This window comes from Rhinolophus sinicus, chromosome 17 (genome assembly GCF_057876585.1).
Source record: "Rhinolophus sinicus isolate RSI-liver-muscle chromosome 17, RSI-T2T, whole genome shotgun sequence".
NCBI lineage: Eukaryota > Metazoa > Chordata > Mammalia > Chiroptera > Rhinolophidae > Rhinolophus > Rhinolophus sinicus.
In genome coordinates, this window is record NC_142517.1 from 106,873,121 (window position 1) to 106,897,228 (window position 24,108).

Consider the following 24,108-nt stretch of genomic DNA (forward strand, 5'->3'; position numbering starts at 1 on the left):
TTTGGCACAGTGTCCTGCTGACTAGGAATTCTTATAATATTGGGTGTTCAGAGGTACCACACTTGAATGTGGGTCTTCCTTTATTGGATGGTGTGGTTGCTTCAGACAAGGGCATGTTGCCATTTGGTCCATTACAAATATGTATATTCTTCGTTAGAGGATCTTAGTGAATATTTTTTCCAAGAGAGAATTAAGGTAATTACTCTAATACTATTAAAAAGTAAGTGGCAATGTCATTTGGAATAAAAATTTTTTACTTTATATTGATATTGTGTGTTTTGTCAATGCTCAGAATGAAGTATGTTATGGCACATTGTTAATTTTTGTGAAGGAAAAATATGTATTTCAGCAAAAGGTGCCACTAAAATGTTGATGCTTTTTTTGTTTCTTTAGAATTAAGAAATGATTTTCAGAAATGAAAGATTAAAGAGGGAATAAAAATAGAGACAGGGAGAGAAGTGATAGGTACAGACAAAAAAAAGAAAAAGAAAAAGAGAGGGAATAAAAGCTGGATGTTAAAGCATAAAAATAAAAACAACAGTCTAAGTATTTTGCAGAGATCGAGTCCCAAGAATTGTAAAAGGTTTTTAATTTTTTTCTATGTTTTAATGATAAGCGTTTTCTCTAAAGCACTGTATTCAGGTGTCATTTGCTAATGTGGTAAGGAGTGGTTTACAGCCATTTCTTTGTTGCTTAGAATAGGTCAACTGGTTGACCCCACGAATGAACAGAACCTCTTCAGGAAGGCCCAAGTTTTCAATCCATCTGGTCTTTGGGATCCATCCCAAAAGCTTGTATACCAGTAACGACAATGCCTTTTTCTGAAAGTTTGCAACTGGAAAGCAATGCCAAGCCGTACTGGATAATCCTGACTCTCAAACAAGTTTCATTTTTCTTTGAATGTTACAACTATGTTTTAATTTTTTCCCTATTTTTCTTTCTAACACACACACCAAGCATCATTGTTTATAAATTATGTATAAAATTCAATGAAATGCGTAAATAAAATAGCCAATTTCTAATGTTCTATATACTTGAGAAATTAAACATAAAAGCAAGAAAACATGTAAATAGAAGTCAACATAAGGAGTTTACCTTTTAAAAAATAATCTTTTTTGAAGTATAATGTATAAACAGAAAGTGCTTCGAAATCATAAATGTGTTGCTTGATGACTTGTCATATAGTGAACACACCTGTTTAATCATCACCCATGTCATGATATGGAACATTATGTTATGCCTTTTTAATGTTTTTAAATAGTGTAAAAAAAAGAGTTTTGACATATTTGAAACCACATCCATTTGCATTGTAAGATGGTTAAGCAAAACAAAAATATTCCATTGCAACTTCTAAGACTTTTTTGTACCATGTGCAGAGAGAGACACCTACTGGAACATTTTTTTTTTTAAGAGAATGTCTAAATTGATCAAGAGAAACTGTATGGGAAAAGAAATAGTTATGACCCTTACTGGCTTTAAGATAAAATTTCTAGATGCATTTTATTCCAAGAAACAAGAAATATTTAACCTCTCCCACAAGAAACTATTTCTATAGAGGGGAAGCTTTGGGGCTTTTCTTGATTTTTACGTCTCTGCTCATATTCTTGTGATCTCCAAGCATGAGTAACAATAAAGTCTAGCTTTTTTAGTCCTTGTTTTGTTTTTCTGGCAGTTTTATAATTTTATTCAACAATCAACAGTTAGTTCTCTCTGACATTAACTGTTTGTAGATTTTTGAAGTGGTGGCAGGTACGTAAATAACCAACGTATAAAGCTTGTTTGGTGAGTCTTCATCCTCACTACCTTTTCTCAACAGCCACACCTGGATACTGTATGGGACATTCCTTATTCCTTTGGCTCAGACAGCTTTGTGAGTCTGGTGTCACTGCCCACATCTGGATTTCCCATTTCCTTAATGGCAAATTTCCAGATCTCTCTGAGTGCCTGAGGGGTACACTTCTTGAAAACTACTCCATGGACGTACTGATGAATGTTGGTGTTTTCTCTGGTCATTGCCTCGTTGATGGCAAAACAACCCTTCTTCTCACCACCATTTTGGGGAACCATTCTGCAAGCCCAAGTCGGAAAGGATTTTCATTGCGTCTTGAGGTCCCTATTTCCTCACTCCCTGTTGGGCGGATCCCTCCATGTGCCAAAGGTGCTCCTGGAGGCCTCCATCCTATGGGGTGCATGGCTACTTCTCAAGTTCTCTTTGGCACTGTTATCTGGTGTTAGAGACACACTGTCTGTGAGGGTGACAGTTGATTCCAGAGTATAGACTATCATTTCATAGTCAGAAAGATATATATGACTTATACTTTCTCTATCAAGTGATTTAATTTATCCAGACTTTGGGAATATTTACTTGCTCTTTACTGGGGTTCTCTTGGTGGCATATCAGGAGTCTGTGGTTCCAAATCATGAAGACTAGATTTCCAGTCTGTTCCTTTGTGAGGAGTGCCAGCTGAATTGGGAAGCTGGGAGAATCTGGACATGGAGGAATAAATGCATGAGGGATTGTCCAGCCTGAAGAAGCAGGGTGAAGGCTGGAGCACTTCCCTGCCCCAACGCCCTTGCAGTTGGGAAGGCTTTAGCAAAGGTTCCTCAGGCAGAGAATGGGGTGCCCAGAGGGATTCAGGTGTACATGATGGTAATTTTAGAAACTGCACTGCTCTATCTAAAGACCCTCCAACTCCATTGTCCTCTTTCTGTGTTTCTAGCTCCTCCTGCACCCCAAACTCAGGATGCTAATGTGCTCACCTCCCTCTCTCTTTCACCTGGACCACTCTCAAAAAGTTACCAATTTCTACTGAACTTCAATTTCTAACATATTCTGTATCTATTACTTCCAGCTTTTGGAATGCTCTGGGCTGCCCATTGAAGCCCACCATGATTTTTCACCTGGGCCATCATGACAAGTAAGAATTGCTGCCTCCAACTAATCAGTTCTCCAAATGGTAGGAATAAAACCATGACTCTCTTATCTTTAAAATATTCCATCTCAGTTTTTAGTGCCTTTGAAATCAAATATTTTTTGATATAGCATAAAGGGCCTTACATCATCTAGACACTTCTTGGCTTTTCAGTTCCATTTCTTGGTAGACATTTCCTCACATCCCTGCACTTTAACATTCTCAGCTGCTTGGGGTTTTCAGAAAACATCTTTGCATATGCCATTCTCACAGAAATAGCCTTCTCCTCCCTTATTTACCATGCCAACAGTTTGTAACTACCTCCTTTTTGAAGCTTTTATAATCCTTTCCCTGCAACCTCAGTTGAAAAAAACCATTTTCCTCCTTCATGCTACTGTTTTAACCTGTTCATTCTCTTATGGTCTTTCCTTTGCCAATTTCTTGAACTTATTTATTTACCTGCCAATTTCTCCAAGCTGGAAGGTAAGTGTGATCCATATCTGATTGATATTCTTAATGCTTAGCTCCGGGCCTGGCACCTAAAAGGAGTTCCTTAAATATTTGTTAAATGTGTAGTAAGGTGCTTCAAGACTGAACCTCAGGGATTCTGAAGGGGTGATTACATGAAATGTAGACAATTTGTTATTTTAGCTAAGAGGCAGACTAAATGTATTTCAAGACAACCTAATAGGCCTTTTGTTATGCAAAAAACAAATTCAATTCCAGATGGCCCAAGTCAAGACATAGAAAAGCAAAACTGAGCTACATTAGCATATGCCATAGAGTGTCTTCATTTTGGTCAGAGTGGAGTTTTTTACAGAGATTACGTGTGGCACTCGAAGGACGTCAGGCTGGAGATAGATTAGAATAAGGAAATAACATCCTCTCCCCAAAGATGGTCAAAGATACTTACAGGTGTGGGCAGTAGGCTCACCCCTAAAACATGGCATCTACTTGGGGGGTAAAGAGATAGTTGAGCAGCAGACTGGCCCAAGGAAAGGAAGAACATTGATATACAAAGAGTTTCCTTCTTCCTTTCCTGTGTTTTAATTCCTTCTGTGAGCTTCAGTTGTGTTATTATAAATACTCCAGCTTGGATGCAATTGAACTTTGGAGACATATGTGAATGACGGTGAATGGCGGTGCCGCATCAGGACAAACAGCTTAGTTAGGTGTAGTCAGGCACAAGGAGATGTCCGCTGGAAGTTCTAGGTTCAGAGCGAAGTGGTTAGATGAATGACAGAGTTGCTGCTTGCTCTTATGGCACCTTTATAAAAATTAGAGGTACTCATTCTTCAGTAACCTGTACTTACCTCTGCCAGGAGATTGATTTAATATACTTATGTTATGACTTTGTTAAATTAACATTTATTAAGTGTAGCTCAGGGTGCCAGATGGTGAGCCACAGTTCAACAACAGACTACAAAAGAAATTGAAAAACTCATAGTTCCTGGAGGAAGCACCATACACCTGGTGGGGCTACATGGGGAGGTCAAGACTCAGAGAGACAGGACCCGGGCACACATCCTTATTAGGGCCCTTGGGTGGAGAGCTTTGGCATTCCCAGGCCCGGGATGGATGGATCAATTCAAATTTCAAAAGCTGTTTTGGGTAAGTCTTATGAGGGCTGATGAGGCAGCAGGTGCCGGGAGGTGGGGACACTGCAGATCACAAGGGCTGCTGGGGAAGTCATATGAAAGACCACAAAAGACATACATTTGCTTCTGATCCTAGGGCATGCACTTGTGTGAGGGTGTAACAGCAGGTGAACAGATTAGCCCCAACCAGCCCTAAATCAGTTGACCAGAACTCAATGAGGAGGTCCCAGGTTATATCCAATGAGCAACAGAATAATCCCCCTTTCTTCCTGAACCAGGAGCCCCAAGACTCTACCAGTGTCAACCAGTCTGTGGAGACTGCATAGAAAGAAAAATCTTGCCCTGAAGATGACCTTTCGATGTCAGGAGGCTGAAATTCCCTACAAACTACATGTTAACTCCCCCCTGAATTTGTACACGCACTCCAGGAAGTTGTACGAACTGCCCCCGCCTGCATAATAAGACTTCATTATACCACATGTCATCCCAATGACCATGCATAACTTCACTTATAAACCTTTAAATCTCATCCCCAAACCCCGACTGAGGAGAGAGATTTGAGTTTTGTCTCCTGTCTTCTTGCTGGTCGACCTTGCAATGAAAACTCGTTTCTTTTCTTGATAGCAGGTGCCATAATATTGGCTCCTATGTGCTTCAGGGATCAGGCCCTCGCTTGGTGACAAGGGGGTTAGTGTCAGGTTAAGGTGACTGCAGGTGACTAAAGTGACTGCTTGGCAAAACAAAATGGGTGCCATGCAGTAATATCATGGAGTAGCTTAGCTAAGCTCTCGACAACTTCATTTGTTAACACAAAACTCTTCACTATCATCTGTCAGAAAAAGTGTTACAACAACTTTACGATCTCCATCGTGGGAAGGATGCCCTATACATTACGGACTTTCATAATCATACACAGATTTGTGGTAATGAGACACAGAGGCAATACACTGGCATCCCTTGGAAATCCCCAAAGTATCTGAGACTGAGAACCTGTTAATCAGAACAAGCAAGTGCTGGCCAGGGAGAACATTCCCACTTCTGTGTGCATGAATGAATGTTTTTAAACAATCACACAATGTGTACATTTTCACCAAAGTAGGCAGCAATGTAGATAAATACAAGTGTAATCTAGCACATCTACAATAATAGAAAACTCTCTTTTGAAGCCAGTCCAAGACTCCCCCACCCCATCCCCCAGACATTGTTTTCAAAACAAAAGGCTGAGTGAGATGTCTGGTCAACTTGCCCAAATCCAAAAGATTAGATCCTTGATGACTCTGGCTTAATCTTCCTTTATCCTGAAAGATGTAAGATGTCCAGCATTTTCTGTTTATACCTGAAATTATCTCTGTCTGCTCTTACTATGCAGGCAGCAAAGAACTGGAATACTAAACCAGACAGGAGACCCAATGCCACTGTCAGGTGTGAGAGTTGGCTGGTTGGGCTGGGAAATTCAAAGGAGAATTAAATTCTGCACATGGGAATGGGGGAAGCCAGGAAGAATGCATCAATATGGAATGCTTGGTCTAATGGGAAGGATGGGAACAACTGCACATCAGAAGCAGAGGGTCTAGAACAGATGAGGACTGACATGGCAGGGTCAGGAGGTGGAGTGGGAGGAGATACCCTGGTGATGCTGCATAGAGAAAAGACACCCTACATGTAGAAACCTAAGACCAGGAAGGCTCTATGAAGGCCCAGCTGGTGCAGAGGAAACATTTGTTACCTTTGTGACTGTTCAGAATGTAAACACTCTTCCTACTTGGGGTTAATACTAAGTATAATAAATGAGAGGTAGGACTCTACCTCTCACCACAGCATTGTAAGTGTGGCCATGTTCCTTTCCCAGCTCACTGGCTGGACATGGGCATTGCAGCCCAGTGTCAGCCAACTGACTGCTCCAGCCTGGAAATGTGCAATTCAAGTGTGTGATACAGACTCAGCACTGGTTCCCTAGATAGAAGAGCTAGGAAAAAAACCCAGATGCCAACTTGTTATTGAGGAGGGACAATCCCAGGGAAACAAGAATGAGAAGAAAAAGGGTAGTGAGGCAGGGCAGGAGGGAAAGGAAACATGAAGCGATGGTTACAAATATGGCCACGCTCCTCAAGGAGACCCATTGGTAGCTCAGTTGTGTGATACGTATCTACAGCTGGCTCTTGGAGGCCTGTCTGGGAACAGTCCAGCAAGGGCAGACAAGAGGAGGACTTGTTTGCAGCCTCTTCCTTTCCTCCTTCGCCTGTTGATTAAATTCTCCCTTACTTGGATGTTAGCTCTCCTGCACTTCCGGGCTGTGTTAACCTGCCCTCAGGGGCAGTTTCTGGGGAGGCCCTGCAGGTGTAGACAGCTGATCTTGCCTTCGAGCTGCTTTGGCTACATAAACCCTAACCCCATCTCAGGGGTGACTGACAGAGTAGGTGGTTATAAATGTGATGGTGTTTGCAGCATGGCGTTTAGCACAACAGAAATAGCGTGAACCATTTCTGGAGCTGTCTGTCTCGAAAGTCAGGGGAGTGGTCCAGGCCTGAGGGCATGAGGGCCCACCAGCTCTGGGTGCGCAGACACCGGATAGCCCCAGTAGATAGCCAAGGAAACCACTAAATATTATTTAACAACATACCTAGTGTCCCAAGGTGGCCATTCCAGCAGTGACATGATAAGAAGAGTCACCATCGCTAAGGAAAAATGGAAATGAGCAGTCACTTTTTAATGTTCTGTAGCTTATACAAGCCATTGGGTTTCTTTCCAATAAGCCATCTTTCAGTGTAAATAACCAGAGTGGGATTTTCTTGCTTTCACCCGAAACTCCTGGTCGCCATCATAGCCAGTTATTCTTTGGTTTGCAAAATGCAACACCCTTTCCTTGCTCTGGAGGAGAGTGTGTGTGAGCATACGCATAGATGTAGGGGCTTGGGATAGGCAAAAACATTTTTTATGTCTCTAGAACAAATCACCAATCAAGTGTTCTGTATATTACAGGGTATGAAGGAAGGAACTAACATTCACTCATGGTAACTCACTTTACCATGTGCTTTATGCGCATTATTTTATTTAAGCCTCAGAACAACTTTTTTAATGTCTCATTAAAAAGAGACATCAGGGAGAGTTCCTACAGAGCCAGAGCTGTTCATATACTTCTTCATTGCCATTTCTTAGACACTTAAACCTCTGTTTTATGTGACATGCTCTCCCTCTGATAGCTTTATGTTTTTGTTGGTATCTGAATTTTTCACTGTATTTAAAGCAGCATTTCTCACAGAGTAGGCCCTCAAAAATGTTCAGCAAATGGAGTTGGAGTTGTATGCCCCATGCTATCTCAAACTGCCTTTTACAGAGTAAGTTAAAAGCTACTTTGTATTCACTCTGCATATTGCAGCCATGGATTTTCATTTTCTTATGGATCACATACAGAATAGCAATTTTGATGTCTCATCAAACTTGTTAAAAACAGAATTTACCTGTCTGTATATGTCTGTACATGTGTAAGTCTTTTGTTTGGAAAATGACAGTGACTATGATTGCTATCTGCAAATCACTGAAATGACTTCTATGTAATTAGCAACATTCTACATTGAACACACAACAATTCCCACTCCTCCCCGAAGGATTTTAACCCATTGTTGCTACTTGTGTGCTGTTCACTTTTCTCATTGTAAGTTGCAACACAACACTTAGATTTCCTTTCTGGCAGATTATTTTATGAGACAATTGGGCATGTCTTGTCCCAACAGCTCATAACGATGCCACACTCATTCATTTAGTAATTATTTATGAAGCACCTGTCGTTTGACAGGCACTGTGGGGACTTTGGTGCTCTTTCGGCTTCAATAAATTGCAAGCATTGCCTTGATCTTTCATATGGGCCCTTGGTTTTTGTATTAGTTACATGACTCTAAATTCTGTAACAAAGAAACCAACAAACCAGTGGATTGAGGATTATTTTTCTCTTCTAGTGTTCCAGGGTGGGTATGTGGGGTCCTCTGCCCCACAGGGCCACTCAGGGACTCAATCACTTCCCTCTGGCCTCCTCCACTCTAGGGGACAGCACTCCATTTGCATGGTTAAAGATGAGTCACAAGCACCTTCCTGTTCCAGTTCCTGAAGGAGGATGCTTGTGCAATGTGTTAAAGCCCAGGCCTGGAGTGACGTAGCACTTCTGTTCATACTCCTCTGGCCACACCTAGATGCAAAGGGGCGCGGGACGTGGCAGTCCCCAGCTAAGTGCCACATGCCCAGGCACAGTGCACTCACACGCAGGCGGGGGAGGGTGGAAACTGTTGTGCCACAGCCTCAGGAAACCCCGTACTCCTTATGCTTTGTGTATTTTTTTTTCTTCCAACAGTATAAGTCACTGCCTCTTTTCAATCTCCACCTCAAAGCCATTCTGAGGCTTCACTTTTGGAAAGAAATGTTTTGATGACATTTTATAGAAGTTTATGCTGATCCAGGAAAATGTCATTTTTCTTTCCTATCCTTGATGTAGCACGTTTCTTTCTCATATATTCTCACTTTCCTGATCTTAGTCATAAATCCTGACACCAAACCACACACCTCTACCATATCTTCTTATTCCTTGCACTTGCCTGCTCGGAAACCTGTTATTGTTAAAGTTAATCCTTATGTGGAAGGATAATTTATTAAAATATTTACTGGGATATTAATTGATATTTCTTTTGTTTTCTGTTTTAGAAAAAGCAGAAAGTTGCTTATATTTTAATTTTTTTATTCTCCACATGTTTATTGAGCGATATTTATTTATTTATTTGAGGTAAAATTGACACGTGTTAGTTTCAGGTGAACAACATAATGATTCAGTATTTGTATATATTGGGAAAGGATCACCGCAATAAGTCTATTTGACATCCATCACCATACATAGAAACAAAGATTTTTTTCTTGTGATGAGAACTTCTATGATTTACTGTCTTAGCAACTTTCAAATATACAGTACAGTACTATTAACTCTAGCCATCATGCTGCACATTATATCCCCATGACTTATTTATTTTACAATGGTAAGTTTGTCCCTTTTGATCCCCTTTACCAATTTGACCCACTCCCAACTCCCTATCTCTGGCAACCACCAACATATTCTCTCTATGAGCTTGTTTTTTGTTTTTTTGTTTTGTTTTTTGTTTTTTAGATTCCATATATGAGTGAGATCATATGATATTTGTCTTTTTCTGTCTGACTTATTTCATTTAGCATAATGCTCTCAAGGTCATATTTTATTCCTTTTTATGACTGAATAATATTCCATTGCGTATATACACCACATTTTCTTTATCCATTCATCCATCAATGAAAACTCAGGTTGTTTCCACATCTTGGCTATTGTAAACAAGCCTGCAATCAACATGGGGGTGCATATATCTTTTTGATTTAGTGTTATCATTTTCTTTTGCTAAATACTAAGAAGTAGAATTACGGGGTCATATGGTAGTTCTATTTTTAATTTTTTTTGAAAGTGTGTTTTAAAGTATGTTTTTCCAGGACCCATGAGCTCAAAGTCAATCTAGTTGTGGAGGGCACAGCTCACAGTGGCCCATGTGGGGATCGAACCGGCAACCTTGGTGTGAAGAGCACCGAGCTCTAACCAACTGAGATAACTGGCTGCCCCCTGTTTTTAATTTTTTGAGGAACCTCCATACTTTTTTTCCATAGTGTCTGCACCAATTTACATTCCCACCAGCAATGCACAAGGGATCCCTTTTCTCCACATCCTCACCAACACTTGTTATTTTGTCTTTTTGATCATAGCCATTCTAACAGGTGTGATGTGGTACCTCACTGTGGTTTTGATTTGCATTTCCCTGATTATTAGAGATGTTGAGCGTCTTTTCATATATCTGTTGGCCAACTCTGTGTCTTCTTTGGAAAAAATGTCTGTTCAGATTGTTTGCTGTGTGAGATGCTCATGTTTTGTGTTTAGTGTTTGTTTTCTGATTATAGGTAGGCCTCTTCCTTCCCATATTGAAGGCTGAAAGCAGAAGCTACATGATGCTTTTGCTTTCGAAAATTTGAGTTAATTGAATGGCTATGCTAGTATGTTAGTCATTCTCAAAATGTGGTTTTGCATCAGAAGCACATGGAGGCTTTGTTAAAACACTTCTTGCTGGCCCCCTACCTAGAGGTTTCAATTCTGTTGGTCAGGTGGGGCCTGATAATTTGCATTTCTAACAAGCTCCCCCACCCCCCTCAGTGTTGCTGCTGCTGCAGCTCTCGGGATCACACTTAGAGGTGCCCTGTGAGAGAAGTAAGGTCAGGAAGAGTGTCCCTAAAGAACTTCAGAGCCGCACGTGCAGGGAAATGTGAAGGGAAAACAATATCCTCAGGCCAAGAAGGGGTAAGAAGGCCCAGGGACCTGAGGCTTACTAGGAGGACCTGGTAGGAAACATCAGACAATGGCTGCCGTCAGAGTCTCCTGCCTTCACACACAGTGAAGCAGTGCCGCTTATCTCAAGGGATGTGTGGACTTTGCTAACGCGTATCAAAGAGGACCAAACTCCTGGCTGCTCTCACCCTTTGAAGCATTCTTTTCCATTTAAGGTCCCCAGGACCTTCCCATGACCCAGGTGAGCAGGCCTAAAAATCCTGACATTAAATTTCCCAACAGCTCTGGCCAATCAAGACACAGCCTGAGATTGAATTTGATTTGAATAAAGAAACATGATATTCAACCCCATAACAGTATTGGCACAATTAAATGGGAAATGTACGTACATCTCTTTGCACAATGTTTAAGAACTCCCCACACTTTAACCAAAAGAGACAGAACCCGAAACCACAGTGGGTAGAGGCTGTTCTGCTGACTTGGAAATGCCCCCCGTATGCTGTATTCTTTTCTTGATGCTGAAACTTTTGGACCCAGAGGTGCTTTTACAATAGCAGAAGCTGCTACTTTCACTACTTTATTTTGAAATTAGAACCGTGAAGTTAATACCAGTCCCCAGTGTGCAGTCTGGTTATTTTTATAGCTACCAAAAATGTATTAAGCTCAATCTATAAGAGTAAATAAATAGTGATCGAGTGTTGCCTTTTGGAAGGGATGCTGCAGGTTGTATGACATTTATGTCACACCTGATAGAACCATGTAGTGTGTGACCTGAAAGAGTTCATCTGTGCACAGTGATGTAAAACTTAGTCCAAAACTGGGCTTGGCAAGTTCTATGTCAAATAGTTATGTGGTACGTACACAGCAGGATATGAATTACTCACCCAGTGTGAACACTGCTTTTGTAATAGGGATGTTTTCCCACTTTCTTTCATAGTGGTTTGTCTCGATGTCAATACCTGCTAAGTATCTAAACCTTATTTATATCACCTTCTCTTTCCACTGTCAGCTCCTTTAAATATAGTGGCCATCTCCTTCCATGTTTCTGTGAAAAAAGGCTAGAAAATAATTCAGAAAACAGACATTATTCTTGGGTATGCTTAGAACTTCAGTCAGTAAAGAACAGGCCAAAGCCAAAAGTGATGGGTAATTTTGAAAGGACAAAAAAAAAGCATTATATAACATATTCCAGATCTTTTGGAGACTTCCCTGATACATGTTTCCCAGAAGAAACTTTGTCCCAGAGAGCACTTTATTTGGGTAAGTGCATATAAAGTGGAAACATTTTTTGTGGGTGTAATATTTGGATAGTAAACATTTCTGACTTAGAACATTTGTTTTAAACATCTTGGTGACTACAAAATAGCCCTTTTTGGGGGGAGAATTAGGGACCAATAATAATTTTTGCAAGAGGTTTCCACATGTTGCTTAATTATAAGAGTGTTTACAGAAGTATAGCAGCAGAGTGTAGTCCCAAGGTCTAGAGAACCTAAAGGTCTGCTGAACGGGGGAACCAGGCCACCCCCAGCATAACCTCAGAATACCTGTGCTGGCTGCCCTGGATGGGCAGAGTGTAGGGTCACAGACTCTCACGTCTCCTTGTTTGAACTTAGCCAGGAACTTACATGTTTGGAGCCTCAAATTTTTTGCCTCTCTGCACGTGAGTTCTATATGTCCACACACACTCATACATATGATCACGGAAGTGCCAAAGGTGTAGATTTTGGGGTTACAGATTTTAGTGAGTAGGCAAATTTGCAAATATGGGATTTGCAAATAGTGAGGATCTACTGTATTAGGTTCTCACATTCGTTTTGGAACCAGCTTCCCAGCCTTTCAGTTCTTTCATTACTAAATTAAATAAATATTTGATAGATGCTAACTATGTTTGCATGAGAATTAGGTTTTTAATTTTTTTTAATTAAAATAGAAAGTTTAACATTTTTCACATGACAAAATTTGTTATTTAGGTAGACAAATGCCCAATATCTTACGGTCTTTTAGGGCAATAACTCTTCTGGGGTTATTTTAGGGACACGAGTCCCAGCCTAATGGGTACTGGGCACAGAGACAAATGTACATGGCGGACAACCCACTGTGTTCACGCTCTTCTCTCTGTTCAGATGTTCCTGGATAAAACCCACTGTGTCTGGCACCTATTTCCCTCAGGATAAGTTCTCCCTCAGGAGACTCAGTCCTTGGGAAAACAGGCTGCTGCTCAGCCCACTGCACAATTTCCAGAAGTGCCAGATATGTCTGAGTCCCAGGCTAAACTCAAACTGGGGCTCCTAGAGACAAGTAGGAAGCTTGTCTTTGGGGTTACAGCAAGGATGTCAGGGAGGCTGAGGTCTGGAAAGGTTTGACAAGGTTAAACTAAAAAGAATTCTAAGGGAAAAGGCTCCCCCCAAAGTGACTTTTCTGGGTACTAAAGAAATTCTCTTTCATCACAGAACTTTCTGGAACTTACAGAAATAAGGCCCATGGCCTGTAACAAAATAAATGTATAGTATACTCAGCTACTATACATTGAGAGTTTATTAGAAAATTAATATGTAAAAAGTATTTGCAATGGGAGGTGCTACATTATTTTAATGAGGCTGCTAAGAGGAAGGCCGATGTCTTGACAGCCCAAAGTAACTGCATACTTAGAATCCATGTCAATTGTATTTTTTAATACCATTATATATGTTCTGCTTGGAGGTTTTTAAATTAAAAGTAGTATTTTAAAATCTCCTCAAGGGTATAATAGCAGCATTTTCCTTTTCCTTTTCCTTCCCTTTCTTTTCTCCTTCCTTAACCTTTAGCAACCTGAATCATCAAGGCCTTGTGAAGATTATAAGGGGTGGTGTTTTCATTATTTACTGCATTGGCTCGGAACTGGGAGGGATTTCTGCCCCCAGGGGACATTTGGCAAAGTCTGGAGACATTTTTGATAAGTGAGGGAAGAATAGATAGGGAGTGGTCCAAAATATCAATAGTGTCAAGGTTTTAAAACTGGCCTACCCAGGGTCAGCAAGGTTTTAAAACTGGTCTACCCAAGGTCAGCAAACTTTTTCTGTAAAGGACCAAATAGTAAGCATTTAAAGCCATACTCTTGCAAAGACTCAACCCTGATTGTAATGTGAAATTAGTCATACACAGTTTGTAAACGAATGAATGTGACTGTGTTTCAATAACATTTTATTTATGGACACTGTTAAATTCATTAAACATGGAAGGCATTAAACTGATGTGGCCGTAATGCCGTGGTGGCTTACATACAAGCAAGGTATGATCAAAACACACGGTGAATATTTAAATTTAAAAATATATATATTACAATAAAAGACACATTGCCATCAATCCCCCTCAAAATACTCCTTCTCATGTCGAACACACTCATCCCATCATTTTTGCCACTTTCTGAAGCAGTTCTGGAAGTCCTCTTTTGTGAGTGTTTTCAGTTGTGCTGTCATGGCTGCCTCAATGTCCTGAATCATTTTGACTTTAGGGAAGAACCAGAAGTCACACAGTGCCAGATGCAGTGAATAAGGTGGGTGAGGACACACCACAATGGTTTTATTTGACAGAAATTACCATACCAGAAGTGATGTGTGACACAAAGCATTGTTATGATGGAGGATGAAACCGTTCGCCCATTTCTCAGGCCATTTTCTATGCACATTATTTCTTAAATGCTAGTAAAGACATCCACAAAAGAGGACTCCAGAACTGCTTCAGAAAGTGGCAACAATGGGATAAGAGTGTTCGAAGCAAGGAAAAGTATTCTGAGGGGGAGTAATTGCAATATGTCTTTTACTGTAATAATTTTTTTTAATTTAAACGTTCACTGTATTTTTTTTATCACACCTCATAACAAACCAAAATTTAAGCCTATAAATGCCTCAAGGTCATGAAATTAAAACTGAAGGACAATCAATCGCAAACAGCCAACTGGGCTGTAAGCCATAGCCTATCAATAATTTCCTTACTTTGTTTCCACTTTTTTCTCTATAAAATTCTCTCCCAATCTCATGTCAGTGGAGTGAACCCAAACATGCCCAATTTGGTGGGCCTGATTCAAATAGACTTTTGTTTAAATAACTCTTAAAAATTTTAATATGCCTCAGTTTATTTTTTAACAACATTGAAATGAATTTCATATGTTACAAAATATTGTTCTTCATTGTTTTTAACAATTTAAAAATATCAAAGAAAAACTATTCCTAGCTTGCAGTCAGTACAATAAGAAGTGGTGGGTATGATTTAACCCAAGGTCCCAATGAACAGAAATCTCTTGCTTCCAACTATTTTAGAGGAAGCACAAAATTTTTATTCAGCAAAACCACTATTCTTTTCTTTCTTTCTTTCTTTCTTTCTTTCTTTCTTTCTTTCTTTCTTTCTTTCTTTCTTTCTTTCTTTTTTCTTTAACTTACATTTTAAAGTATGATTTTAAAATGTAAGTTAAAAAAACACCAATGATTTAGCTAAGAGCTGTGGATAAAGAATAGCCCTTTTTATGTAAGCAATGATATTATGTTCTGGTCATTAAGAACTGAATTTTTAGTAGGCTCGTGGACTGAGGAAAATTATTCTTTTTCGTAAGTGTTTACGAATTGCTTATTTAATCTTTGCCCCCTCTTTCAGCCTTCTTGGCTTCTTTTGGTTCAGTACTGGATTTTCTGAGTGAAGGAGACCCAATTTTTGTGTGGTTGAAATTTCACCAGGGGTGAGTTCATTCAGATTCAGTGTCATTTACATTTCTAGTTTGCAATTTGATCTGATCATTACTGGCTGAAAAGAAACACTAAGAGCTTCATTATGTGGGCTGACTGAAAAGCCCATTCCAAGGGCTGGGGTAAAACTGAGAGAAATTGGGAGTCTGGAGGGTAGTTGCTTTCGTTTTATTTCTTAGTAGTGGCATATCATGGAAGAGTTTCACAAACACCATTTTCCAAGCCAACCAAAAAGCAGCTTCACGTTTTTGCTGAAGAGCTGAGGAGGGAGAAATACTTCTACCTGAGAGATAAGGAAGAAAGAATGAGAGGCAAAGAAAAGAGTTTATTATGGGACAGGCTGAGACAGTATTGGAAAGTACTTTCTCCTTTCCTAAGTGGTGTAAAGAACACCTGAAAAACTTCTGGAACTGATAAGAGAGTTTGCTACAGTGTCATGATAACAATATAAAATATATAAAAATCAATATTTTTCTGTTTACCTATTAGAAGACATGATAAGGAAAATAAAGGATCCCATTCTCAATGTCAAAAAAAGACATAAAATAACTAAGAATAAGCCTATTAAAAATTTGTGAAACATATATGATGAAAACTATGACATGTTACGGAAAGGTATAAAGAAAAAAATGGATAAATTGAGAGACATCATGTCAGTCAGGGTTCTATCAGTGTAGGTGAACTATTATGAGTGGTGGAGAGTAAGGGATTAATTCAAGGGTTAGACCACATACACTGTGGGAACCAGTTCAGAAATCAGTGTAAGGCAGTTGTTTTTGCATCTGGTGCAGGCTTCATGTCAGCAGAGTTGGTAAATGAGGAAGAAAGATGGTCTTAAGTGGGGGAAAACAGGGAAAGACTGGAAATTGCATCTTTCTCTCATCTCGTCTAACCTCAAGGATGTAGGTGACCTGTAGGATAAGCTTCACCATAGTGGACCCCGAATGTGAACCTGACCCAGCTTCCAAGAGCTGAAGCAGGATGTCAGGCATTAACTGAAAGAGCTGTGGGCCTAGCTGCTGCTTCATTTCCTCCCTGCAAATCTTGCATACACTTGTCTTGTGGCCAACCCACACCAGAACCACAGAAAGGAGAAAAGTGGGAGGAGCATAGTTCCAGCCAGGCTAAGGTGACTCTGTACAAAGCAACCATACATACCGTCTCTCAGGCTGAGAATAGCATAATAGTGACCACATAGCATTTACTATGTGTTAGATGCTTTTTGAAGTGTTTTCTCTTTATCTACTCATTTTAACTCTCACCACAGCTCTCTGAAGTAGGCATAATTATTAGTCTCATTTTATAAATGAGGTGACTGAGCCTTAAGAGATTAATAGCTTGTCCGTGGCCACATAGCTTGCAAGTACCAAAATCATCTTGACAGTCTGGAAAGATTGAAGTTTTTAAAATGTCAGGTTAATGTATTTTAATATCATTTCAATTAAAATCCTAACGTGCCGAATGTGGAGAATTTGTGAGATTTTTCTGAAGGTATCTTGAAGAGCGAACATGTGACTACATGCAATAAAACTCCAATAACCAAAATAGGTAGCACATTTCTATAAGAATCAACAAAGAATCAAGTAGCCCTAAACAGAGCTTAACATACAAACCTTTTAAAGAAGAGTTAGAACTTGACAAACGACCTTGGGAAAACTGGCTTGTGGGGAACAATCCAGTGAGACCGTCATCTTCCTGCATTGCGCTGTGGCTGAGACTTGAAAAAGGGGGTGGCAGTATCTGTCACTTCCGTATTTTTTCACTACCATCCCTGAGAATCGGCCCTGTCAGCCCCTTACTTTCCTTGTGCTTGAGTACTGTCCTGGGTAGGAAGGTCTCATTATTTATGCAGCCATTTTTAGATAATAAGTCCTTCCAGTCATCTTCAGCCATAAACGTAGGAGTGATGAGGAGTAGAAAATTCTGGCAGGCACTGAGGTACTAGGTCTGGTCTTGGTTCCCCCTAGCTGTCACAGATGATTAAAGCTGGCTCTGTATCATGTCAAGGTTTTCTGGGGGTTCCCTCCTTCTGCTGGGTCCCTTCCTCTGCAGATCCCCTGAGGTACAAAACTTCTCACAGGCTGATTTTTGCCTCTTGCCTTACCTCTTTCTCCTGAGGGCTGCCTTGCCCCTTCTGCATGATTTCTTGGGCAACGTGTAGAGTGATCACCCATCCTGGGTTGCCTAGGACTGAGGGGTTTCCCAGGATACGACCCTTTTGGCGCTAAAACTGGGACAGTCCTAGGATAACCAGGAGGGGTGGTCACTGTAGCAGGTCCCTTTTAAACAACATTTCCTCACCACACCTGCCCACATCTGGCCTCTGAGAAATAAACATATCTGACCCAATATTACTCCACAAATTCAGCCTTCTACTGCCACATGTCACTGCAGCCATTCTGTTCCTGGAGACTGCTGGCAAGTGACTTGAGTCTCATTCTAGTCCACAATGTCCCCTCATGCCAGGGAACCACACACTAAGCTCCCAGAATGGCCTCCTAAAAGACCCCCAACTTGGCCTGAGGTGAAGAGTTCTCAATTGTTTCATTCGGAATAGGTGTGGGACCCACACCAACTACTCTGTCTGAAGAAAGCCACCCTCCCTTGGGTTTTCCATTTGTCAATTCTTTTGGGACTTTTTCTATGGGTTGGCTAAGGGCCACACACTGGTATTTGTCACTCTTTGCCAGTGCTGTTGAGGCACTGAGGCTTAGGCACTCCACTTTGGAATCTGGGAGTAACTGCCACCCCTTTTTTATTTGTCACAAATTCTTAGGCCTCACATAAAACTGTGACATAAAGAATTAGAGTTTTAATATGTTTCATAAAGCCATTAATCACAAACAAAAGAAAATTTCAGGACAAGAGAGGATTATGAAGCATGAAAATAATTGATTTGATACATAAAAATGTTAACTTTCTCTATGTCAAAGATTATAAACAAACGTAAAAGTGAAATGACAACCAGGAATATATTTCCAACAAAATAACAAAGACACTAGTAAACATAATTAAGTAAAACAATGTACAAATAATCACCTAGAATGGATAGCTTACCACCTTCACCCCCATCTCCTTTGTCCAAGTCACTCTTTCCAATTTCGTGGCCTAGAAGCAGAGGGATTAAGGTTAATGATGCCTCGCTATGCCTCCCTATGATAGTCTTTCCATCAACAATCAGAATGATCCTTTAAAAATGTAAACTAGATGATGTCATGCTCTACCTGAACTTTCCTTATGACTTTCCCTTACATTTAAAGTGAAATCCAAAGTCCTTACGTACCGTACCATGGCGTAAAGGGTCCCATGCCATCAGGTGCTCAGCAGGCTGCATTTCTGACCTCACTTATACCCTAGCCCTCTGTGAGAGCAGGGACTCAGCGTATGGCTATCCCTCAGAACTTAGAGCTTAGCACAGAGCCAGCTTGCACTAAACTTATGTTGAATGAATGAATTAATGGATGGATGACTACAAGAAAAAAGACCAATGAAATATGAAGTTTTGTTTTTGTTTTGTTTTGTTTTTGAAAGAAAGAATACTGTTCATTGTTGGCTAGTTGATAAGGGCACTCACGTATACTACTTGAGAAAATAATACATTTAGGCACTGGGAATTGTTTTGGGAAACAATCTGGAAGTAAAAATGTAAAATATGTGAAGTTCATACCATTTTGAAATTTAGTACTTTCAAAGCTAAAAATTCAGAATATGACATGTCAATTGATTTCAGTAAAATAAGTTTATTATAGCATTATTAATCATAATGAAAAATTGGAAACAATCTAAATGTCCAACAAAAGGGAAAAGTGGAATACATTTTTATTTGCTCATATGATGAAATATTATGGTTTAATATTGATTAATATTAGCCCATATGGTTAAATATTAGCTGATATGATTAATATAGCTCATATGATTAAAATGATTTACAAATTTTTATTTCTGGGTAATTCCTAGGAAAATATGCGTGATATAATGCTAAGTAAAAAACAAAAACCAAATATTAGATAGATTATTGTAATTAAACACATACACATGCATAAATAAAAAATTAGAGCAAGTTTTTTCAATGTTAACGGTGGTTACTTCTAGTTAGTGGGATGACTAGTGATTTCAATGTTCCTTGTTTAAATTTCAAATTTTATTGTTTTTAGAATCGGAAAAGCATAAACAATTTGTTTTAAAAATCATTGTGGTTGACAGAGAAACTACTGATCAACTGGTGGTCGTCTTTCTAGGACTTCTAGCTGATGGTCTTTCTAGGACTTCTACGGACAGATATCGTTTAGTAGATTGATGAACATATCAAATGTGCATAAAATTAAATTCATTTATTTGCAAAGCAAGGCCAGAGAACCATATAACAAACCTAAGTTCACTGGTCCCATTGTACTCTACTTTCTGTCATGCTTCTTGATGGTAGAAAATATTTGATTTGTCAGGTGAAGTTGTCTCCATTTTATGCAATTTCAGATATTATATTTTGTGTTATTCCATCCGTTTCTTCTCTGGTTGATGTAAATCTCGGGGACGTGGTTCAGGAGCTGGCTGTAGAGACGTGTCATGTCATCCTTGCTGGCCCTAGTCACAGTATCTCACTCTGGCCATTTCCATATCTGGCCCCTTAGTGCTGGGGTCCTGTTCTGTCAACCATGGGAGAGAGGCTAGTCTCACCAAGTGTTCCAGGGCAGTGTTTGCAACTGATTTTTGTAACAACTAGCTTTTGTGGAGCACATGCCATGTGCAAGGACATTGTTCTGGATCCTGAGGTATTCTAGCTTGTGTGGTTCTCATACCAGCTCTGTGAGATTTTAGATACAGAAAAGGAAACGGAGACTCAGAGAGACTAAGTACCTTGCCCACATCCTATAAGTGTCAAGGTCAGAATGTCCACAGACCTTGCCCCTACTCCCAGTTGTCAGGTCCCTTCATGCTATGACCTTCTTATTTGACCCCAGGTCTCCTTGGGATTCCTTCCTCAAGATCCCAAGAACCCTTGGCTGCTTCTCCACAGGCCACTGAAGTGGTCAGGCCCTATAAGGTTCTCAGACACCTGTACCCAGATTCCCTAAACACTGGATTGGGGGCTGGCAGTTTTCCCAGGGTCCTCACAGGGAAAGAAGAGAGTTTGTCCCGCTGACTTGCATTTTCCAGAGTCTGCCCTCCTGAGAACTTCCGGTAGACACTTTTTTTTACCAGCTGTGTTCCTCCAGCCTCTGGACGAGCTATCTCCTTTGGAGCTCTGTCCTTTCTCTTCCTTGTCTGATCTTCAAGCTTTAGATTTTCATGTGTGAAAATCTAGCTATGGGATATTGGAGAAAACCATTGACAAGCCAGGTTATTTAGAGACAAAAAGTCTTGCAGGAAAAAGTCCAAACAACTGTTACCAGTTTGTTGTTTTACTAGATTGTTCTTTATGATGAAGAGCTGAAGAGGAAAACAACCACTTGATTACACAGAAGGGACATTTGGTGGTATTTGAAACATTATCCTGCTCCTTACACTCTTTAATCCTGTTGAATCCATGCTAGCCTGGCGGTCCTCAGCTGGGAACACCCCTTCCTGTTGGGAGACGGTCCCTCCTCCTCTTCCCTGTCCTGCCAGCATACACTCAGCGCTATTAGTACCTATGTTCTTCCACTTAAGCATTTGGAAGGCTCTTGGATTTCAAAGGGCCCTAATTCAAACTCTATCCTGGTGGAAATAAAACCTTAAGCACCCAAAACTGACATCTTAGCTATAATTAGCTTGTGTGTTACAAGTGAGGGTGGGAATAAGAACGAAAAGAGGAAAACATAGCTGGCCGGTGAGAGCATCAGCATTTGCCCAGAAGACCCTTTTCTTCCTGATATGAGTGCTTTCCTTGCATAAAGGGAAAGTTGCTGCACATGCAGAAAAACACTCGCAGTTTAATTTACCTGTGGGAGTCACAGTACTGATGATAATTAGTCTCAGTTGATATGTTTCATTTTGTCCACATCTCTAGATTCCAGGTTATGTTTTCCTCACACAGGGAAAATAATCAACACTCCCTTTTGATATCAAAGCATTCAGACTCACATTATTGACTCGTTCAATTTGTGAAACTTGACGCCTCTATTTCTATTTGGAAACTATCACAGTAAGTTTGGTTCCCACTCTTCACCACCCAGGGCAATTGGAGTGGTAAAAATAAAACACAACAAATGTAGACTACCAGTTTGGGGTTTATCTGGGTCCTTGTTCTGTCTTGTAAGCCTCTCCCAGGGCACGGTAAAGTAAGGAAGAGGGAGCGAATCCAATTAGTCATTCGGGCTCCTTACGAGTCTAAGGTCCCTGGGAAAGGCTTGAGGTCATGGGAAAATGCTCTTTGGGCCTCTGTACTTACCAGAGTGTCCACTTCCTAGTCTGTCCTACTAATTTCAGTATCTTGGAAAATCCAGAGCTGCCCACTTCTGGAGTAGTGGCATCCCAGCCTGGTAATGAGACTGCCTTACCAATCCTTCAGTTTTGGCCAATAATCATCTTCCCCTTCTCCCATGTTCACAGCCCCAAAGCACCCCAAAACCACAGCTGAAGGGATCCCCATCCCAAACTAGATTTTTAGCTAATGATCAGAAACCCAGAGAATCCTATTCTAGAATTAAATGTATATTTTAAATACACCTCTAATTTTATTATAGAAAAGCTTGAGAACATCCTAAGTTGAATAAAAATGAACAGACAAGCAAACAAAACCCATGGATTGTGTTTACAGTAAAAATAAAATAAATAAATAACCAGAAGAATCACTTTTCACGCAGGTATTTTTATCGTAATAATTTTAATCAAAACAATCTTGCCTAAAATTTGAGTCAACAGATGGTCCACACTCCCAGGAATTTCATTTCTTTCTTGTTTTGAAGGGCTCAATAAAGGGAGGAACAACTTTTCAAGAAATATTATCCTGCCCGGGAGATAAAATTTTAGAGATTGAAAGTTCGTCTAAGTTAGTGGTCTTCTTCCTTTTTCCTCCTGTGAATATTGTCATGTACTTGACTCTTTTTTAAGTTGCTGAAAATATGGAAAATTCCCCTCTTACCATTGGTTCACCTAAAAGCATTTTAATAGAGGCATAAACAAACAAACAAACAAAAACCTCTTTAAAAAAAATTATCTCTGATGTCTATGATTTTAAGGTCCTGTCTATCTTAGGTCCTGTGTTTTTTCCGGTCCCTGTGTCACATCGTTCCCCTCTGACCTCTGCACTGGTAGAAGCATTTAGGGAAACGGTTACAGATGTCTGCCAGTGAGTCAGAGCTGGTTCACCACAAAGAAGCAAAGTAACAACAACAAAAATAATGAGACTAGTAAAGTTTTATTTGATAAGATATGAGTAGATAGTTCAAAGAAAAGGAAATACAATGTCTCTGAAGTCACACATGCACAGACGCTCAGAGCCATTCATGAGAGAAATGCATATTGCTCACTATGCCTTTTTCCACCAGTAGATTGACAAAGATCAAAAAGTCTGATAACATGCTATGGTAGAGAACATGTGAGAAAACAGGTACTTTCAAAATTAGTGATGAAATTTGGTAAAACCTAACCAAATTGCGATGGATCTAGGTGCTGGCGCATAAGTCCCACTTCCAGTAAATGTGTCCTATGAATACACACACGCACATGCAAAGTGACAGATGTAGAAAGTTGTTTATTATAGACTTGTTTTTAATAGTTTTATTGGAAATAATCTTAAATGTTTATTAATAGATCACTGGTTATATAAATTATTGTATATCTACATTGGAATACTAAGTGGCCTTGCAAAGACTGAGAAAATATGTATGGGTGCACGATGAACTCTAAATATAAGTGAGAAGAGCAAAGTACTGAAGGGCACTGCCTTCTGCATAGAATAGTGGAAGGAGAGGGCTAAGTACATGTACGGCGTTTTCTTACAGGCAAAAAATAACTCTGGAAAGACTTACAGGAAACTGATAGCATACGTTGCCCCCACAAAGGGGATCTGAAGGCTGGGGGTAAGGAGGCAGTGACAGTTTTCACTATACTTCTATCTATCTATATGCATACACCCACTCACATTCTTTTTTTGTTTGTTTGTTTGAATTTTGAACCACACAAATATATTATCTATTTAAGACAAACTTTTGTTTGTCAGTAGCAAACACTTTTATTTTAAAGAAATTATGAGATGTTTCTACTTTTGCTTCTGATACCAAATGTGTGGTGTATCACATTTGGCACTCTCAGAACCAACAAACTCTCCAACTGTCCAGCCATCAACTGCGTGCCCTACAATTCAATTAAGTTCTGACACTAACTCCCCAGAGTTAGTGCAAACCCCACAGGGTAAGTGCTCACTCCAAGCCTGCCCCCACTTCAGACACCAACTGCAAGTCAGTCCTGGGCCATCCAAATTCTGACGAACCAGCTATAAACTGGGGGTTCTCAGGACTCCCTCCTCAGGTTTGAAAATTTACTAGAACAGCTCACAAAACTCAGGAGAACACTTTACTTAGGATTGGTGGTTTATTATAAAGGGTACAATTTAAGAACAGCCAAATGGG

General features: G+C 40.0%; 1 pseudogene; it reads right to left on the reverse strand.

Moving 5' to 3' along the window:
* Positions 1–1,700: 1,700 nt before the first annotated feature.
* On the reverse strand, positions 1,701–2,114 carry LOC109457575 (large ribosomal subunit protein eL31 pseudogene; annotated as a pseudogene).
* Between the last annotated feature and the right edge of the window lie 21,994 nt (positions 2,115–24,108).